The sequence below is a fragment of the Dendrobates tinctorius genome, unplaced genomic scaffold (assembly GCF_039654945.1).
Source record: "Dendrobates tinctorius isolate UK_male_01 unplaced genomic scaffold, ASM3965494v1 ptg000126l, whole genome shotgun sequence".
In the NCBI taxonomy this organism is placed as follows: Eukaryota; Metazoa; Chordata; class Amphibia; order Anura; family Dendrobatidae; genus Dendrobates; species Dendrobates tinctorius.
This window is the reverse complement of record NW_027361794.1, coordinates 6,987,919-7,001,343: the sequence shown is the minus strand read 5'-3', so window position 1 is coordinate 7,001,343 and position 13,425 is coordinate 6,987,919. Positions and strand designations below refer to the sequence as shown.

Sequence of the window (13,425 nt, the reverse complement as noted above, 5' to 3'; positions counted from 1 at the left end):
GGAAGGGGTTAATATTTTTCATCAAGTGATTTTCTAACTTGTCCACACATTCTACGTACACGGTCATTTGGCTTTTTAGTTTACAGATCTGGGCAGGTAATGGTGAGCGTCTTCTAATCCCAGGGGGTAGGTGGATCCTCCAGGTTGTAACTTCTATAGAAAATGGCTTTCAATGACCAACATGATTTGAACCGTTTTGGGTGGAGTAACATGTTGTGGTCTAATGGCAAAATGGTGATCACACAATTGTGATACGGCCGGACTACACCATCGATAAAGCAGCCACAGCCGGTGACTGAGAATAATTTGTCATTTCTCTATATTTAGTGGTTACTACTCACCTGACCGGTTATAAGTAGTAATCTCCTCTTTACATCGCTCATCATTCCTCACATACGTCTCTGTAGCATTAATATTGCTCAGCTCGTCACTCTAAAATAAATATTGTAAAAGTCACAGACAGATGCAGAAGTCACAACTATCATCATCATCTCTAATCCTGCCATCTCCACCGTTCTCATTACACAAGTATAAAACATATAATACTGGTGGATAAAACAAGACTGAGCACAAGACCTTCACAGCCGTCTACACATCATAGGGGAGATCTCATGACACCTTCTCTCCATCTACCTGATGATCCTGAGGAACACTGAGATCTTCTTGTTTACAGTCCTGTGGAAGAAGAGGATGGGGACATCTCTCTGGTGTTGTCCTCTTACTGGATAGAACTGGAGGAAACACATACAGGGACTGAATTCATTCTTTACATACAGATAATTATAGGCCGTGTGTATTTAGTCCTGTCCATTACCTGGTGATGTGAGGGGCTGGGGAACCTCCATCATGACGTCCTTGTACAGATCTTTGTGTCCTTCTAAATACTCCCACTCCTCCATGGAGAAATAGACAGCGACATCCTGACACCTTATAGGAACCTGACACATACAATGATACCGTCATCCCCCCGATCCCTTCATAGCATTACTGTATAATGTCCCAGCAGTGTCACCTCTCCAGTCAGCAGCTCAATCATCTTGTAGGTGAGTTCTAGGATCTTCTGGTCATTGATGTCCTCATGTATCAGGGGGTGAGGTGGAGGCCCCGTGATTGGGCTCAGGAGTCTTCCCCATCCCTCAGACACAGGGTCCTGACAGCGTTCACTAGAGGTCTTCTTTACTACTGTGTAATCCTGGTTATGGAGAGACACATTAATAAATCTCACTACAGACATTTCCAGAGTCCTCACCTCTCCAGTTCTGTCCATCTGTTATTCCCATAGAGAAGAATGATGTAATGTGACGTCATCAGAATTGCTCACCTCTCCAGTAAGTCGGAAGAGGATCTCTAGGGTGAGGTGTAATATCCTCTCCGCCATCTTGTCTCTGTCCATATCCATCTTTGATGAGTAAATCAGGAAAATTCTCTTATATAGAAGATCTTCACTGAGAGGATCCGATATTGAAGAGACCTGAATGAGAAGATGAAACGATGTAACATCATAAAAATCCCATGTAATAGTTGTCATGAAAATATGAATCATTTTACAGGAGTTCAATTACACCTCTAGAACTTTCCGCTGCATTTACTGGGACTGACACGCTGCCCTTCCCCCATTAGGTTTGTACAGTACACACAAATAACTGCAGTCTCTTTCCACCAGCACTGTGTAATTCTATCCCACACTTTCCCCCCACTCTCGGGAGTGTGTTAGTGATCTGCTCACTCAGCAAGAGCACATGGTTTTGAAAATTCCTTTGTTCCTTAACCCCTTCACCCCCAAGGGTGGTTTGCACGTTCATGACCGGGCCAATTTTTACAATTCTGACCACTGTACCTTTATGAGGTCATAACTCTGGAACGCTTCCATGGATCCCGGTGATTCTGACATTGTTTTCTCGTGACATATTGTACTTCATGTTAGTGGTAAAATTTCATTCAAATAACGCGTTTATTTGTGAGAAAAACGGAAATTTGGCGAAAATTTTGAAAATTTCGCAATTTTCCAACTTTGAATTTTTATGCCCTTAAATCACAGAGATACGGCAAACAAAAAACTTGATAACTAACATTTCCCACATGTTTACTTTACATCAGCACAATTTTGGAACCAAAATTTTTTTTTGTTAGGAAGTTATAAGGGTTAAAAGTTGACCAGCGATTTCTCATTTTTACAACACCATTTTATTTTTACGGACCACATGACATTTGAAGCCACTTTGAGGGGTCTATATGACAGAAAATACCCAAAAGTGACACCATTCTAAAAACTGCACCCCTTAAGGTGCTCAAAACCACATTCAAGAAGTTTATTAACCCTTTAGGTGCGTCACAGGAATTTTTTTGAATATTTAAAAAAAATATGAATATCTAACTTTTTCACAAAAAAAATACTTCAGGTTCAATTTTTTTTATTTTACCAAGGGTAACAGGAGAAATTGGACTGCAAAAGTTATTGTGCAATTTGTCCTGAGTACGTTGATACCTGATATGTGGGGGGAAATCACTGTTTCGGCGCATGGCAGAGCTCAGAAGGGAAGGAGCGCCGTTTGACTTTTTCAATGCAAAATTGGCTGGAATTCATATCGGACGCCATGTCACGTTTGGAGAGTCCCTGATGTACCTAAACAGTGGAAAACCCCTACAAGTGACCCCATTTTGGAAACTAGACCCCCCAAGGAACTTATCTAGATATGTGGTGAGAACTTTGAACCCACAAGGGCTTTACAGAAGTTTATAACGTACAGCGGTACAATTAAAAAAATCATATTTTTTCCACAAAAATTATCTTTTCACCCCAATTTTTATTTTCCCAAGGGTAACAGGACCCTAAAAGTTATTGTGCAATTTGTCCTGAGTACGCTGATACCCCACATGTGGGGGTAAACCACTATTTGGGCGCATGGCAGAGCTCGGAAGGGAAGCCATTTGACGTTTTTGGCTGGAATTGAGATCGGACACCATGTTGCCTTTGGAGAGCCCCTAATGTACCTAAACAGTGGAATCCCCCCACAAATGACCCCATTTTGGAAACGAGACCCCCTAAGGAACTTATCTAGATGAGTGGTGAGCACTTTGAACCCCCAAGGGCTTCACAGAAGTTTATAATGCTCGGGCATGAAAATAAAAAAATCGTATTTTTTCCACAAACATGATCAATTAGTCCCCAATTTTTTTTATTTTCCCAAGGGTAACAGGAGAAATTGAACCCCAAAAGTTGTTGTCCAATTTGTCCTGAGTACGCTGACGCCCCATATGTGGGAGAAAACTATTGTATGGGCACACGTCGGGGCTCGGAAGGGAAGTAATGACGTTTTGGAATGCAGACTTTGATGGAATGGTCTGCGGGTGTCATGTGCGTTTGGAGAGCCCCTGATGTACCTAAACTATTGAAACTCCCCACAAATGACCCCATTTTAGACACTAGACCCCCCACGGAACATATCTAGATGTGTGGTGAGCACTTTGAACCCCCAAGTGCTTCACAGAAGTTTATAACGCTCGGACGTGAAAATAAAATCATTTTTTTCCACAAAAATGATATTTTTGCCCCCAATTTTTTATTTTCCTAAGGGTAACAGGAGAAATTGGACCCCAAAAATTGTTTTGCAATTTATCCTGAGTAGGCTGATACCCTACATGTGGGGGTAAAACACTGTTTGGGCGCATGGCAGAGCTTGGAAGGGAAGGAGCACCATTTGACTTTTTCAACTCAGAATTGGCTGGAATTGAGATCAGACGCCATGTTGCATTTGGAGAGCACCTGATGTGCCCAAACAGTGGAAACCCCCAATTCTAACTCCAACACACCCCTAAACCTAATCTCAGCCCTAGCCCTAATGGGAAAATGGAAATACATACATTTTTTTATTTTTCCCTAACTAAGGGGGTGATAACGGGGGGTTTGATTTACTATTTATGGTGGTTTTTATGTTTGGCGGCTGTCACACGCTAAAAGACGCTTTTTATTGTAAAAATCGTTTTTGCATCACCACATATTGAGAGCTATAATTTTTCCGTATTTTGACCGAGTCAAGTGAGGTCTTATTTTTTGCGGGACGAGTTGACGTTTTTATTGGTACCATTTTCGGGCACGTGACATTTTTTGATCGCTTTTTATTCCTATTTTTGGGACGCAGAATGAACAAAAACCAGCGTTTCATGAATTTCTTTTGGGGGGGTGCGTTTACACCGTTCCACGTGCGGTAAAATTGATAAAGCGGTTTTATTCTTCAGGTCAGTACGGTTACAGCGATACCTCATTTACCGTATTTTCCGCTTTGTAAGACGCACTTTTTTCCCCCCAAAATTTTGGGGGAAAACAGGGGTGCGTCTTACAAAGCGGACATGCCTTACCTAGGCTGTGATCGGGGGCGTCCGGCGGTTGCTGGCCGCTGCTGCGGGTGTGTCCGGTGCCGCGTTGTGTGCCCGTCGATGCCCGGGGCTCTGCCAACATTGAGCGACAGGCCAGAGCCCCAGCATTTCCTCAGTTCCCTGTGTGCCGGTAAAAAGATGGCCGCCGGCGCGTGCGCAGATGGGATCTCGGGACCCAGTTCTCGAGAGATGAGATTTGAAATCTCATCTCTCGAGAGGTGGGTCCCGAGATCCCATCTGCGCACGCGCCGGCGGCCATTTTCCCTGGGTTCCCTGTGTGCGCGCATTGGTGCCTGCAAAAAAATGGCCGCCGCGCGTGCGCAGATGGGATCTCGGGATCCAGCTCTCGAGAGATGAGATTTCAGATCTCATCTCTCGAGAACTGGTCCCGAGATCCCATCTGCGCACGCGCCGGCGGCCATTTTTTTTTTACCGGCACTTCAGCGCACATATACAGGGAACCGAGGAAATGCTGGGGCTCTGGTCTGTCGAACAATGTCGGCAGAGCCCCGGGCATCGATGGGCACACAACGCCGCACCGGAGCACCCGCAGCACCGGCTTCCAACCGCCGGACAAGTGGAGAAACCTGACACCAGCACAAGACTCTTCAGCAGCAACAGCACACATCGGAGCCCCCCCTCATCCCTGAATGCGGCCTGCAGCATCACTCCACGCCTGCCTCCTCCAGCAGCGAGCCTGGGATCCCTCTACACCAAACTAAATAGCAAAGCCATTGAAGAAGACTCAGGTCTTCAAAAATTCATTTATAACAACAAGCAAAAAGGCAGCAACACTTACCTGCCCAGATCTAGAACAAATGCACTGCAGGGTGCAGCCAGCCCATATAGCAAGATGTCAGCAACACAGGTGCAAAATACCAGATTAACAGCCACTCTCCACATACCCATTCCTGGAGGGGGTGACTGCCCAGTATACAATTGCACAATGAGGGTCCGCATAGGGTACCGTTCACACAAAGGAACTGCATGGTGTCTGGTTCACAGCCTATTAGTAACGCCCCTACTATTCGATTAGGGGCCCCGAATAATGTAGTGCAAAATTTTTTTTACCAATTAGTGAGGTATTAGCTGATATTTTGGCCAAAATACTTGAGCCCGTAAACTGCGCCAAAGTTCCTCACGCTTACGGGTCCCTATACTAAACTAAATAGCAAAGCCATTGAAGAAGACTCAGGTCTTCAAAAATTCATTTATAACAACAAGCAAAAAGGCAGCAACACTTACCTGCCCAGATCTAGAACAAATGCACTGCAGGGTGCAGCCAGCCCATATAGCAAGATGTCAGCAACACAGGTGCAAAATACCAGATTAACAGCCACTCTCCACATACCCATTCCTGGAGGGGGTGACTGCCCAGTATACAATTGCACAATGAGGGTCCGCATAGGGTACCGTTCACACAAAGGAACTGCATGGTGTCTGGTTCACAGCCTATTAGTAACGCCCCTACTATTCGATTAGGGGCCCCGAATAATGTAGTGCAAAAATTTTTTTACCAATTAGTGAGGTATTAGCTGATATTTTGGCCAAAATACTTGAGCCCGTAAACTGCGCCAAAGTTCCTCACGCTTACGGGTCCCTATACTAAACTAAATAGCAAAGCCATTGAAGAAGACTCAGGTCTTCAAAAATTCATTTATAACAACAAGCAAAAAGGCAGCAACACTTACCTGCCCAGATCTAGAACAAATGCACTGCAGGGTGCAGCCAGCCCATATAGCAAGATGTCAGCAACACAGGTGCAAAATACCAGATTAACAGCCACTCTCCACATACCCATTCCTGGAGGGGGTGACTGCCCAGTATACAATTGAATTGTATGAAGACCTGAGTCTTCTTCAATGGCTTTGCTATTTAGTTTAGTGTAGGGACCCGTAAGCGTGAGGAACTTTGGCGCAGTTTACGGGCTCAAGTATTTTGGCCAAAATATCAGCTAATACCTCACTAATTGGTAAAAAAATTTTTGCACTACATTATTCGGGGTGCAGCCGAGCCCAGACACATTTGGTCTCGTATGAGGGGTGTTCACACTGGGATGCATTGAGAGGGTGCTGGCCAGCCCGCCTAATCGAATAGTAGGGGCGTTACTAATAGGCTGTGAACCAGACACCATGCAGTTCCTTTGTGTGAACGGTACCCTATGCGGACCCTCATTGTGCAATTGTATACTGGGCAGTCACCCCCTCCAGGAATGGGTATGTGGAGAGTGGCTGTTAATCTGGTATTTTGCACCTGTGTTGCTGACATCTTGCTATATGGGCTGGCTGCACCCTGCAGTGCATTTGTTCTAGATCTGGACAGGTAAGTGTTGCTGCCTTTTTGCTTGTTGTTATAAATGAATTTTTGAAGACCTGAGTCTTCTTCAATGGCTTTGCTATTTAGTTTAGTGTAGGGACCCGTAAGCGTGAGGAACTTTGGCGCAGTTTACGGGCTCAAGTATTTTGGCCAAAATATCAGCTAATACCTCACTAATTGGTAAAAAAATTTTTGCACTACATTATTCGGGGTGCAGCCGAGCCCAGACACATTTGGTCTCGTATGAGGGGTGTTCACACTGGGATGCATTGAGAGGGTGCTGGCCAGCCCGCCTAATCGAATAGTAGGGGCGTTACTAATAGGCTGTGAACCAGACACCATGCAGTTCCTTTGTGTGAACGGTACCCTATGCGGACCCTCATTGTGCAATTGTATACTAGGCAGTCACCCCCTCCAGGAATGGGTATGTGGAGAGTGGCTGTTAATCTGGTATTTTGCACCTGTGTTGCTGACATCTTGCTATATGGGCTGGCTGCACCCTGCAGTGCATTTGTTCTAGATCTGGGCAGGTAAGTGTTGCTGCCTTTTTGCTTGTTGTGATCCCTCTACACTGCAGCCACCAACCCCGGTAAGCAATAAGATGCAAGGATTATAAGAGGCACCACCATTTTATTAAAAAATATTTTTTTCTTATTTTTCTCCTCAAAAATTGTGGTGCGTCTTATAATCCGGAGCGTCTTATAAAGCGAAAAATACGGTAGGTCTTTTTTTATGTTTTGTCGGTTTTATGCAATGAAAACTTTTATATAAAAAAAATAATTATTTTTGCACCGCTTTATTCTGCGAGCTATAACTTTTATTTTTTCACTGATGATGCTGTATGGTGGCTCGTTTTTTGCGGAACAAGATGAGGTTTTCAGCGGTACCATGGATATTTATATGCGTCTTTTTGATCGCGCATTATTACACTTTTTGTTTGGCGGTATGATAAATCATTTTTTGCTTCGTTTTTAATTTTTTTAAAGGGTTCACTAATGGGACAGTTTTATAGGACGGGTCGTTACGGACGCGGCGATACCTAATATGTGTACTTTTATTGTTTTTTTTTTTATTTCCAAAAAATGGATTTATTGGGGGAATATTTTTTTTTTTTTCTAATTTGGCGATTTTTTTAAAATTATTTTAACACTTTATTTTTTTTTTTAACTGTATTACATAGTCCCAGGTGGGACATCACTGTTCTGTGACAGATCGCTGATCTGTCACATCAGATCACTGTGACAGATCAGCGATCTGTCACAGGCAGTGTGCAGACTTCCTCATGCCTGCGCTTTGCAGGCACTGAGGAAGCCAGCTTCCTGCAGGCCCCCGTCGCCATCTTGGATTCAGGGGCCTGCAGGATAGAAGCCCCCCGCAGCAGCGCTGCACATTGCGCTGCCGTGGGGGGCTCAGGGAAGCACGGAGGGAGCCCCCTCCCTGCCGATGCTTCCCTTTAACCCCCGGTACACCGCGATCATGTTTGATCGCGGTGTGCAAGGGGTTAACGTGTCGGGGGCGGTCCGTGACCGCCCCTGACACATTCTGCCGGGTGTCAGCTGTGATAATCAGCTGACACCCGGCCGCGATCAGCGGCGCTCACCACGTGGGCACCGCTGATAGCGCTAGACGTACTATCCCATCCATGGGCATAGGGGCCCGGGTCCCATGGACGGGATAGTACGTCGGATGTCAGGAAGGGGTTAAGGACCAAATATAATGGCGTAGAATATTCATAGAAGCAGCAAACATATTTCTGGAAACTGCAGGGTTAGAGATATCCACAGGCGGGTTTTAAAGCTTTGGCGCCTATCTGGAATCAAGAAAAGGGTTCCCGCCGTCCACTAGCCTGCAGGTAGTTCATGTTTGGTATCGAAAGAATGGTAATTTCGCAAGAAAAATGGTAGTCCAATCGTCCCTCTGCAAGCCTTGCGGCCAGAGTTATGACACTTATGAGTTTTCAGTAGCTTTTGAAAAGGGGAGTACATTACCTAGCTCTGCCCACCCAATGAGGTCAGCTAGAAGAAAGTATAAGGCTAGCAGGCTAGTGTTCAGACCTAGGGAGACAGCATATACCATCCCTGCTGTGGACTGAATCCTGGTCCTTTAGAGCTCCCCTCCCCCTCTCCCACATGGTGTGCCATTGACTGAGAACTGTAAATTCATCCTTTAATCCCTTTTTATTTTGCAATTGCCTGTATATATTTTAATTGTCTCGTTTGTAACATCTTTTTATATTTTTGTAAACACAGTATCTTTTCTGGAATAAAACTATAAAAATTTACTAGCTTTGTTTTCCTTGCTCTATAAACATATTGCCATGACCTCCGCGCTAAAACTACACTACTGTGCGGGTTGGCTCCTGACATGATGTTAATTTTAATTGTCCAACCAGGAGCTGGTGGCAGCAAAGTGTGTTCTGGCGTATTTGGGAGATTCTGGCAGTGATGGAATGGAGGTTTTACATGTGTATTTCCTGCCTGAGACCGGGGATATACATACTGCCCCCACTGCAGAGTGCCCAATAGCCAGTACACAGCAAGGCAGCCTTTCTGGAGACTACTTATCCTAGGTGTAGTTCCCTGCCTGTGAGCTGCAAGTTCCAAACTGGAACTGGAAAGTGGGATATAATAAATCCCTGGCGAACTGGGGGCAACTAAACCAACCCAGTTCATGACAATAATACAATTACTGGAGATAATAAGGGAAACATATGAGATTTATTACTTTACAGTATTTAGTTTTTCTTCTTTACATCTACTAATAAAACCAATATATTTTAGTCCACAGACAACAAGCAGTTTCCTCCTCTGAGTCGACAGTTGAACAAGTTTCTCATAGACCAGGGTCCCCAACCTGTAGCTCGGGAGTCACTTGTGGCTCGCGGTCCCATGAATTGTGGCTTGCGGCTGTCTTCCAGCTTGGTGCATTAGCTCCAGGTCTAGCTAACAGGTATGAGGAGCACATCTCAAAATGGGGAATTTTGTGAGTAGCCGTGCACAGAAGAGCAGATTCTGGATGCACATATACTGGTCTTAGAGGTTCTGAGGTTTTTTAAAGTATGGTATGCTGGAGACAGGATGATACTACCTGTTGGAGGAGGTGCTTGAAGCTGGATGTGACAGTGTGCTGGGAGTGATGGATGGGAGAATACTGAATGGGGGAGTTTTGGGGACCACTGGACTTTGTTATACAGCATCTGGGGGATATAGGTGGAAAAGCTTTAGTTATCATTATACCCATAATGGGGGCACTGGTTGCCACTACTGTGAGGGGGCAGGGAGCTGGATGTGGCTCGCGACCCTCTCTCAGAGGTGAAGGTGGCTCTCTAGGAGAGAAAGGTTGGGGACCACTGTCATAGACTCATCTTCCATAACGCTAATTCTCGTCTCATTTCCCGACACTGGAATCGGCATTAGCAATACTGCAGGAGATATTCATTACACGTGACAGGAGAAATAACTACTTCATGATGAGGACGACATCTTCATCTTCTACTACGGCTCTAGAAACATATTTGGCCAGAGTCCGTCACTGACTCCATCCCCACCGGCCGTCTATATGAAGGTTTCCCGTCTTCCCCGCACTGTAATCTTCTATCACGTTAGATCTCAGGTCTGATTCACACACAGAAGTTTGAGGCTTTTATAAAAGATGGATTGTAAGAATAACAAGACAGGAGATATCTGATGATAATATCTCTATGTAGTCTTTTTTTCTGGATATGATTTATTTTAGCATTTTCCTATAGGCTTCCGTATATTACATGAAAAACACACACAAAAAAAAATACTGTGGGAACATTATACTGTGTCTGGGGGCCCCGTACCATGAGAGTAAGGCTGGAGTCACACACAACGTATAAGAATACGGTCTAAGGACGCGAATCGCAGAATTGTTCCCTGAACAATGATCCGTATGTCATCCGTGTGCAATGTGACGATGCGATTTTCTCACATTTAAGTATCCATGCTAAAACAAAACCCAGCGCACCGCAATATAAAAACATTTTTTTTACCTGTAATATAATGCTGGGCTGCAACCACAGTAGTAATCAGTGACAGATCAACTAATGAGAAAAGCACTACTAGAATTATGCACACCACAACAATGTACAAAAATAATAAACATCAGATTTATTTGCACACAAAATTAATAAAAACACAATTAAATACCAAATAATAATAATGGAGCCTCCAGCACCGACCTCCACCCACAGAGCTGCACTCCACATAGAGAATAATGGAGACTCCAGCACCGACCTCCACCCGCAGAGCCACACTCCACATAGAGAATAATGGAGCCTCCAGCACCGACCTCCACCCGCAGAGCCGCACTCCACATAGAGAATAATGGAGCCTCCGGCACCGACCTCCACCCGCGGAGCCACACTCCACATAGAGAATAATGGAGCCTCCAGCACTGACCTCCACCCGCAGAGCCGCACTCCACATAGAGAATAATGGAGCCTCCGGCACCGACCTCCACCCGCAGAGCCACACTCCACATAGAGAATAATGGAGCCTCCAGCACTGACCTCCACCCGCAGAGCCGCACTCCACATAGAGAATAATGGAGACTCCAGCACCGACCTCCACCCGCAGAGCCGCACTCCACATAGAGAATAATGGAGCCTCCAGCACCGACCTCCACCCGCAGAGCCGCACTCCACATAGAGAATAATGGAGCCTCCGGCACCGACCTCCACCCGCGGAGCCACACTCCACATAGAGAATAATGGAGCCTCCAGCACTGACCTCCACCCGCAGAGCCGCACTCCACATAGAGAATAATGGAGCCTCCGGCACCGACCTCCACCCGCAGAGCCACACTCCACATAGAGAATAATGGAGCCTCCGGCACCGACCTCCACCCACAGAGCCGCACTCCACATAGAGAATAATGGGACCTCCGGCACCTACCTCCACCCGCAGAGCCGCACTCCACATAGAGAATAATGGAGCCTCCAGCACCGACCTCCACCCGCAGAGCCACACTCCACATAGAGAATAATGGAGCCTCCAGCACCGACCTCCACCCGCAGAGCCGCACTCCACATAGAGAATAATGGAGCCTCCAGCACCGACCTCCACCCGCAGAGCCGCACTCCACATAGAGAATAATGGAGCCTCTAGCACCGACCTCCACCCGCAGAGCCGCACTCCACATAGAGAATAATGGAGCCTCCAGCACCGACCTCCACCCGCAGAGCTGCACTCCACATAGAGAATAATGGAGACTCCAGCACCGACCTCCACCCGCAGAGACACACTCCACATAGAGAATAATGGAGACTCCAGCACCGACCTCCACCCGCAGAGCCGCACTCCACATAGAGAATAATGGAGCCTCTAGCACCGACCTCCACCCGCAGAGCCACACTCCACATAGAGAATAATGGAGCCTCCAGCACCGACCTCCACCCGCAGAGCTGCACTCCACATAGAGAATAATGGAGACTCCAGCACCGACCTCCACCCGCAGAGCCACACTCCACATAGAGAATAATGGAGCCTCCAGCAACGACCTCCGCCCGCAGAGCCGCACTCCGCATAGAGAATGGAGCCTCTGCACCGACCTCCACCCGCAGAGCCGCACTCCACATAGAGAATAATGGAGCCTCCGGCACCGACCTCCACCCGCAGAGCCACACTCCACATAGAGAATAATGGAGCCTCCGGCACCGACCTCCACCCGCAGAGCCGCACTCCACATAGAGAATAATGGAGCCTCCGGCACCGACCTCCACCCGCAGAGCCACACTCCACATAGAGAATAATGGAGCCTCCAGCACCGACCTCCACATAGAGAATAATGGAGCCTCCAGCACCGACCTCCACCCGCACTCCACATAGAGAATAATGGAGCCTCCAGCACCGACCTCCACCCGCAGAGGCGCACTCCCCATAGAGAATAATGGAGCCTCTAGCACCGACCTCCACCCGCAGAGCCGCACTCCACATAGAGAATAATGGAGCCTCCAGCACCGACCTCCACCCGCAGAGCTGCACTCCACATAGAGAATAATGGAGACTCCAGCACCGACCTCCACCCGCAGAGACACACTCCACATAGAGAATAATGGAGCCTCCAGCACCGACCTCCACCCGCAGAGCCGCACTCCACATAGAGAATAATGGAGCCTCTAGCACCGACCTCCACCCGCAGAGCCACACTCCACATAGAGAATAATGGAGCCTCCAGCACCGACCTCCACCCGCAGAGCTGCACTCCACATAGAGAATAATGGAGACTCCAGCACCGACCTCCACCCGCAGAGCCACACTCCACATAGAGAATAATGGAGCCTCCAGCAACGACCTCCGCCCGCAGAGCCGCACTCCGCATAGAGAATGGAGCCTCTGCACCGACCTCCACCCGCAGAGCCGCACTCCACATAGAGAATAATGGAGCCTCCGGCACCGACCTCCACCCGCAGAGCCACACTCCACATAGAGAATAATGGAGCCTCCGGCACCGACCTCCACCCGCAGAGCCGCACTCCACATAGAGAATAATGGAGCCTCCGGCACCGACCTCCACCCGCAGAGCCACACTCCACATAGAGAATAATGGAGCCTCCAGCACCGACCTCCACATAGAGAATAATGGAGCCTCCAGCACCGACCTCCACCCGCACTCCACATAGAGAATAATGGAGCCTCCAGCACCGACCTCCACCCGCAGAGGCGCACTCCCCATAGAGAATAATGGAGCCTCCAGCACCGACCTCCACCC

General features: G+C 47.3%; 1 protein-coding gene and 1 pseudogene across 4 annotated transcripts in view; both read right to left on the bottom strand.

Moving 5' to 3' along the window:
• LOC141047225 (uncharacterized) overlaps positions 1–13,425 on the bottom strand; it is a 358,189-nt pseudogene that overhangs the window by 71,577 nt on the left and 273,187 nt on the right.
• Positions 1–13,425, bottom strand: part of LOC141047234 (uncharacterized) — a 659,661-nt gene that overhangs the window by 394,729 nt on the left and 251,507 nt on the right. The window lies entirely within an intron of this gene.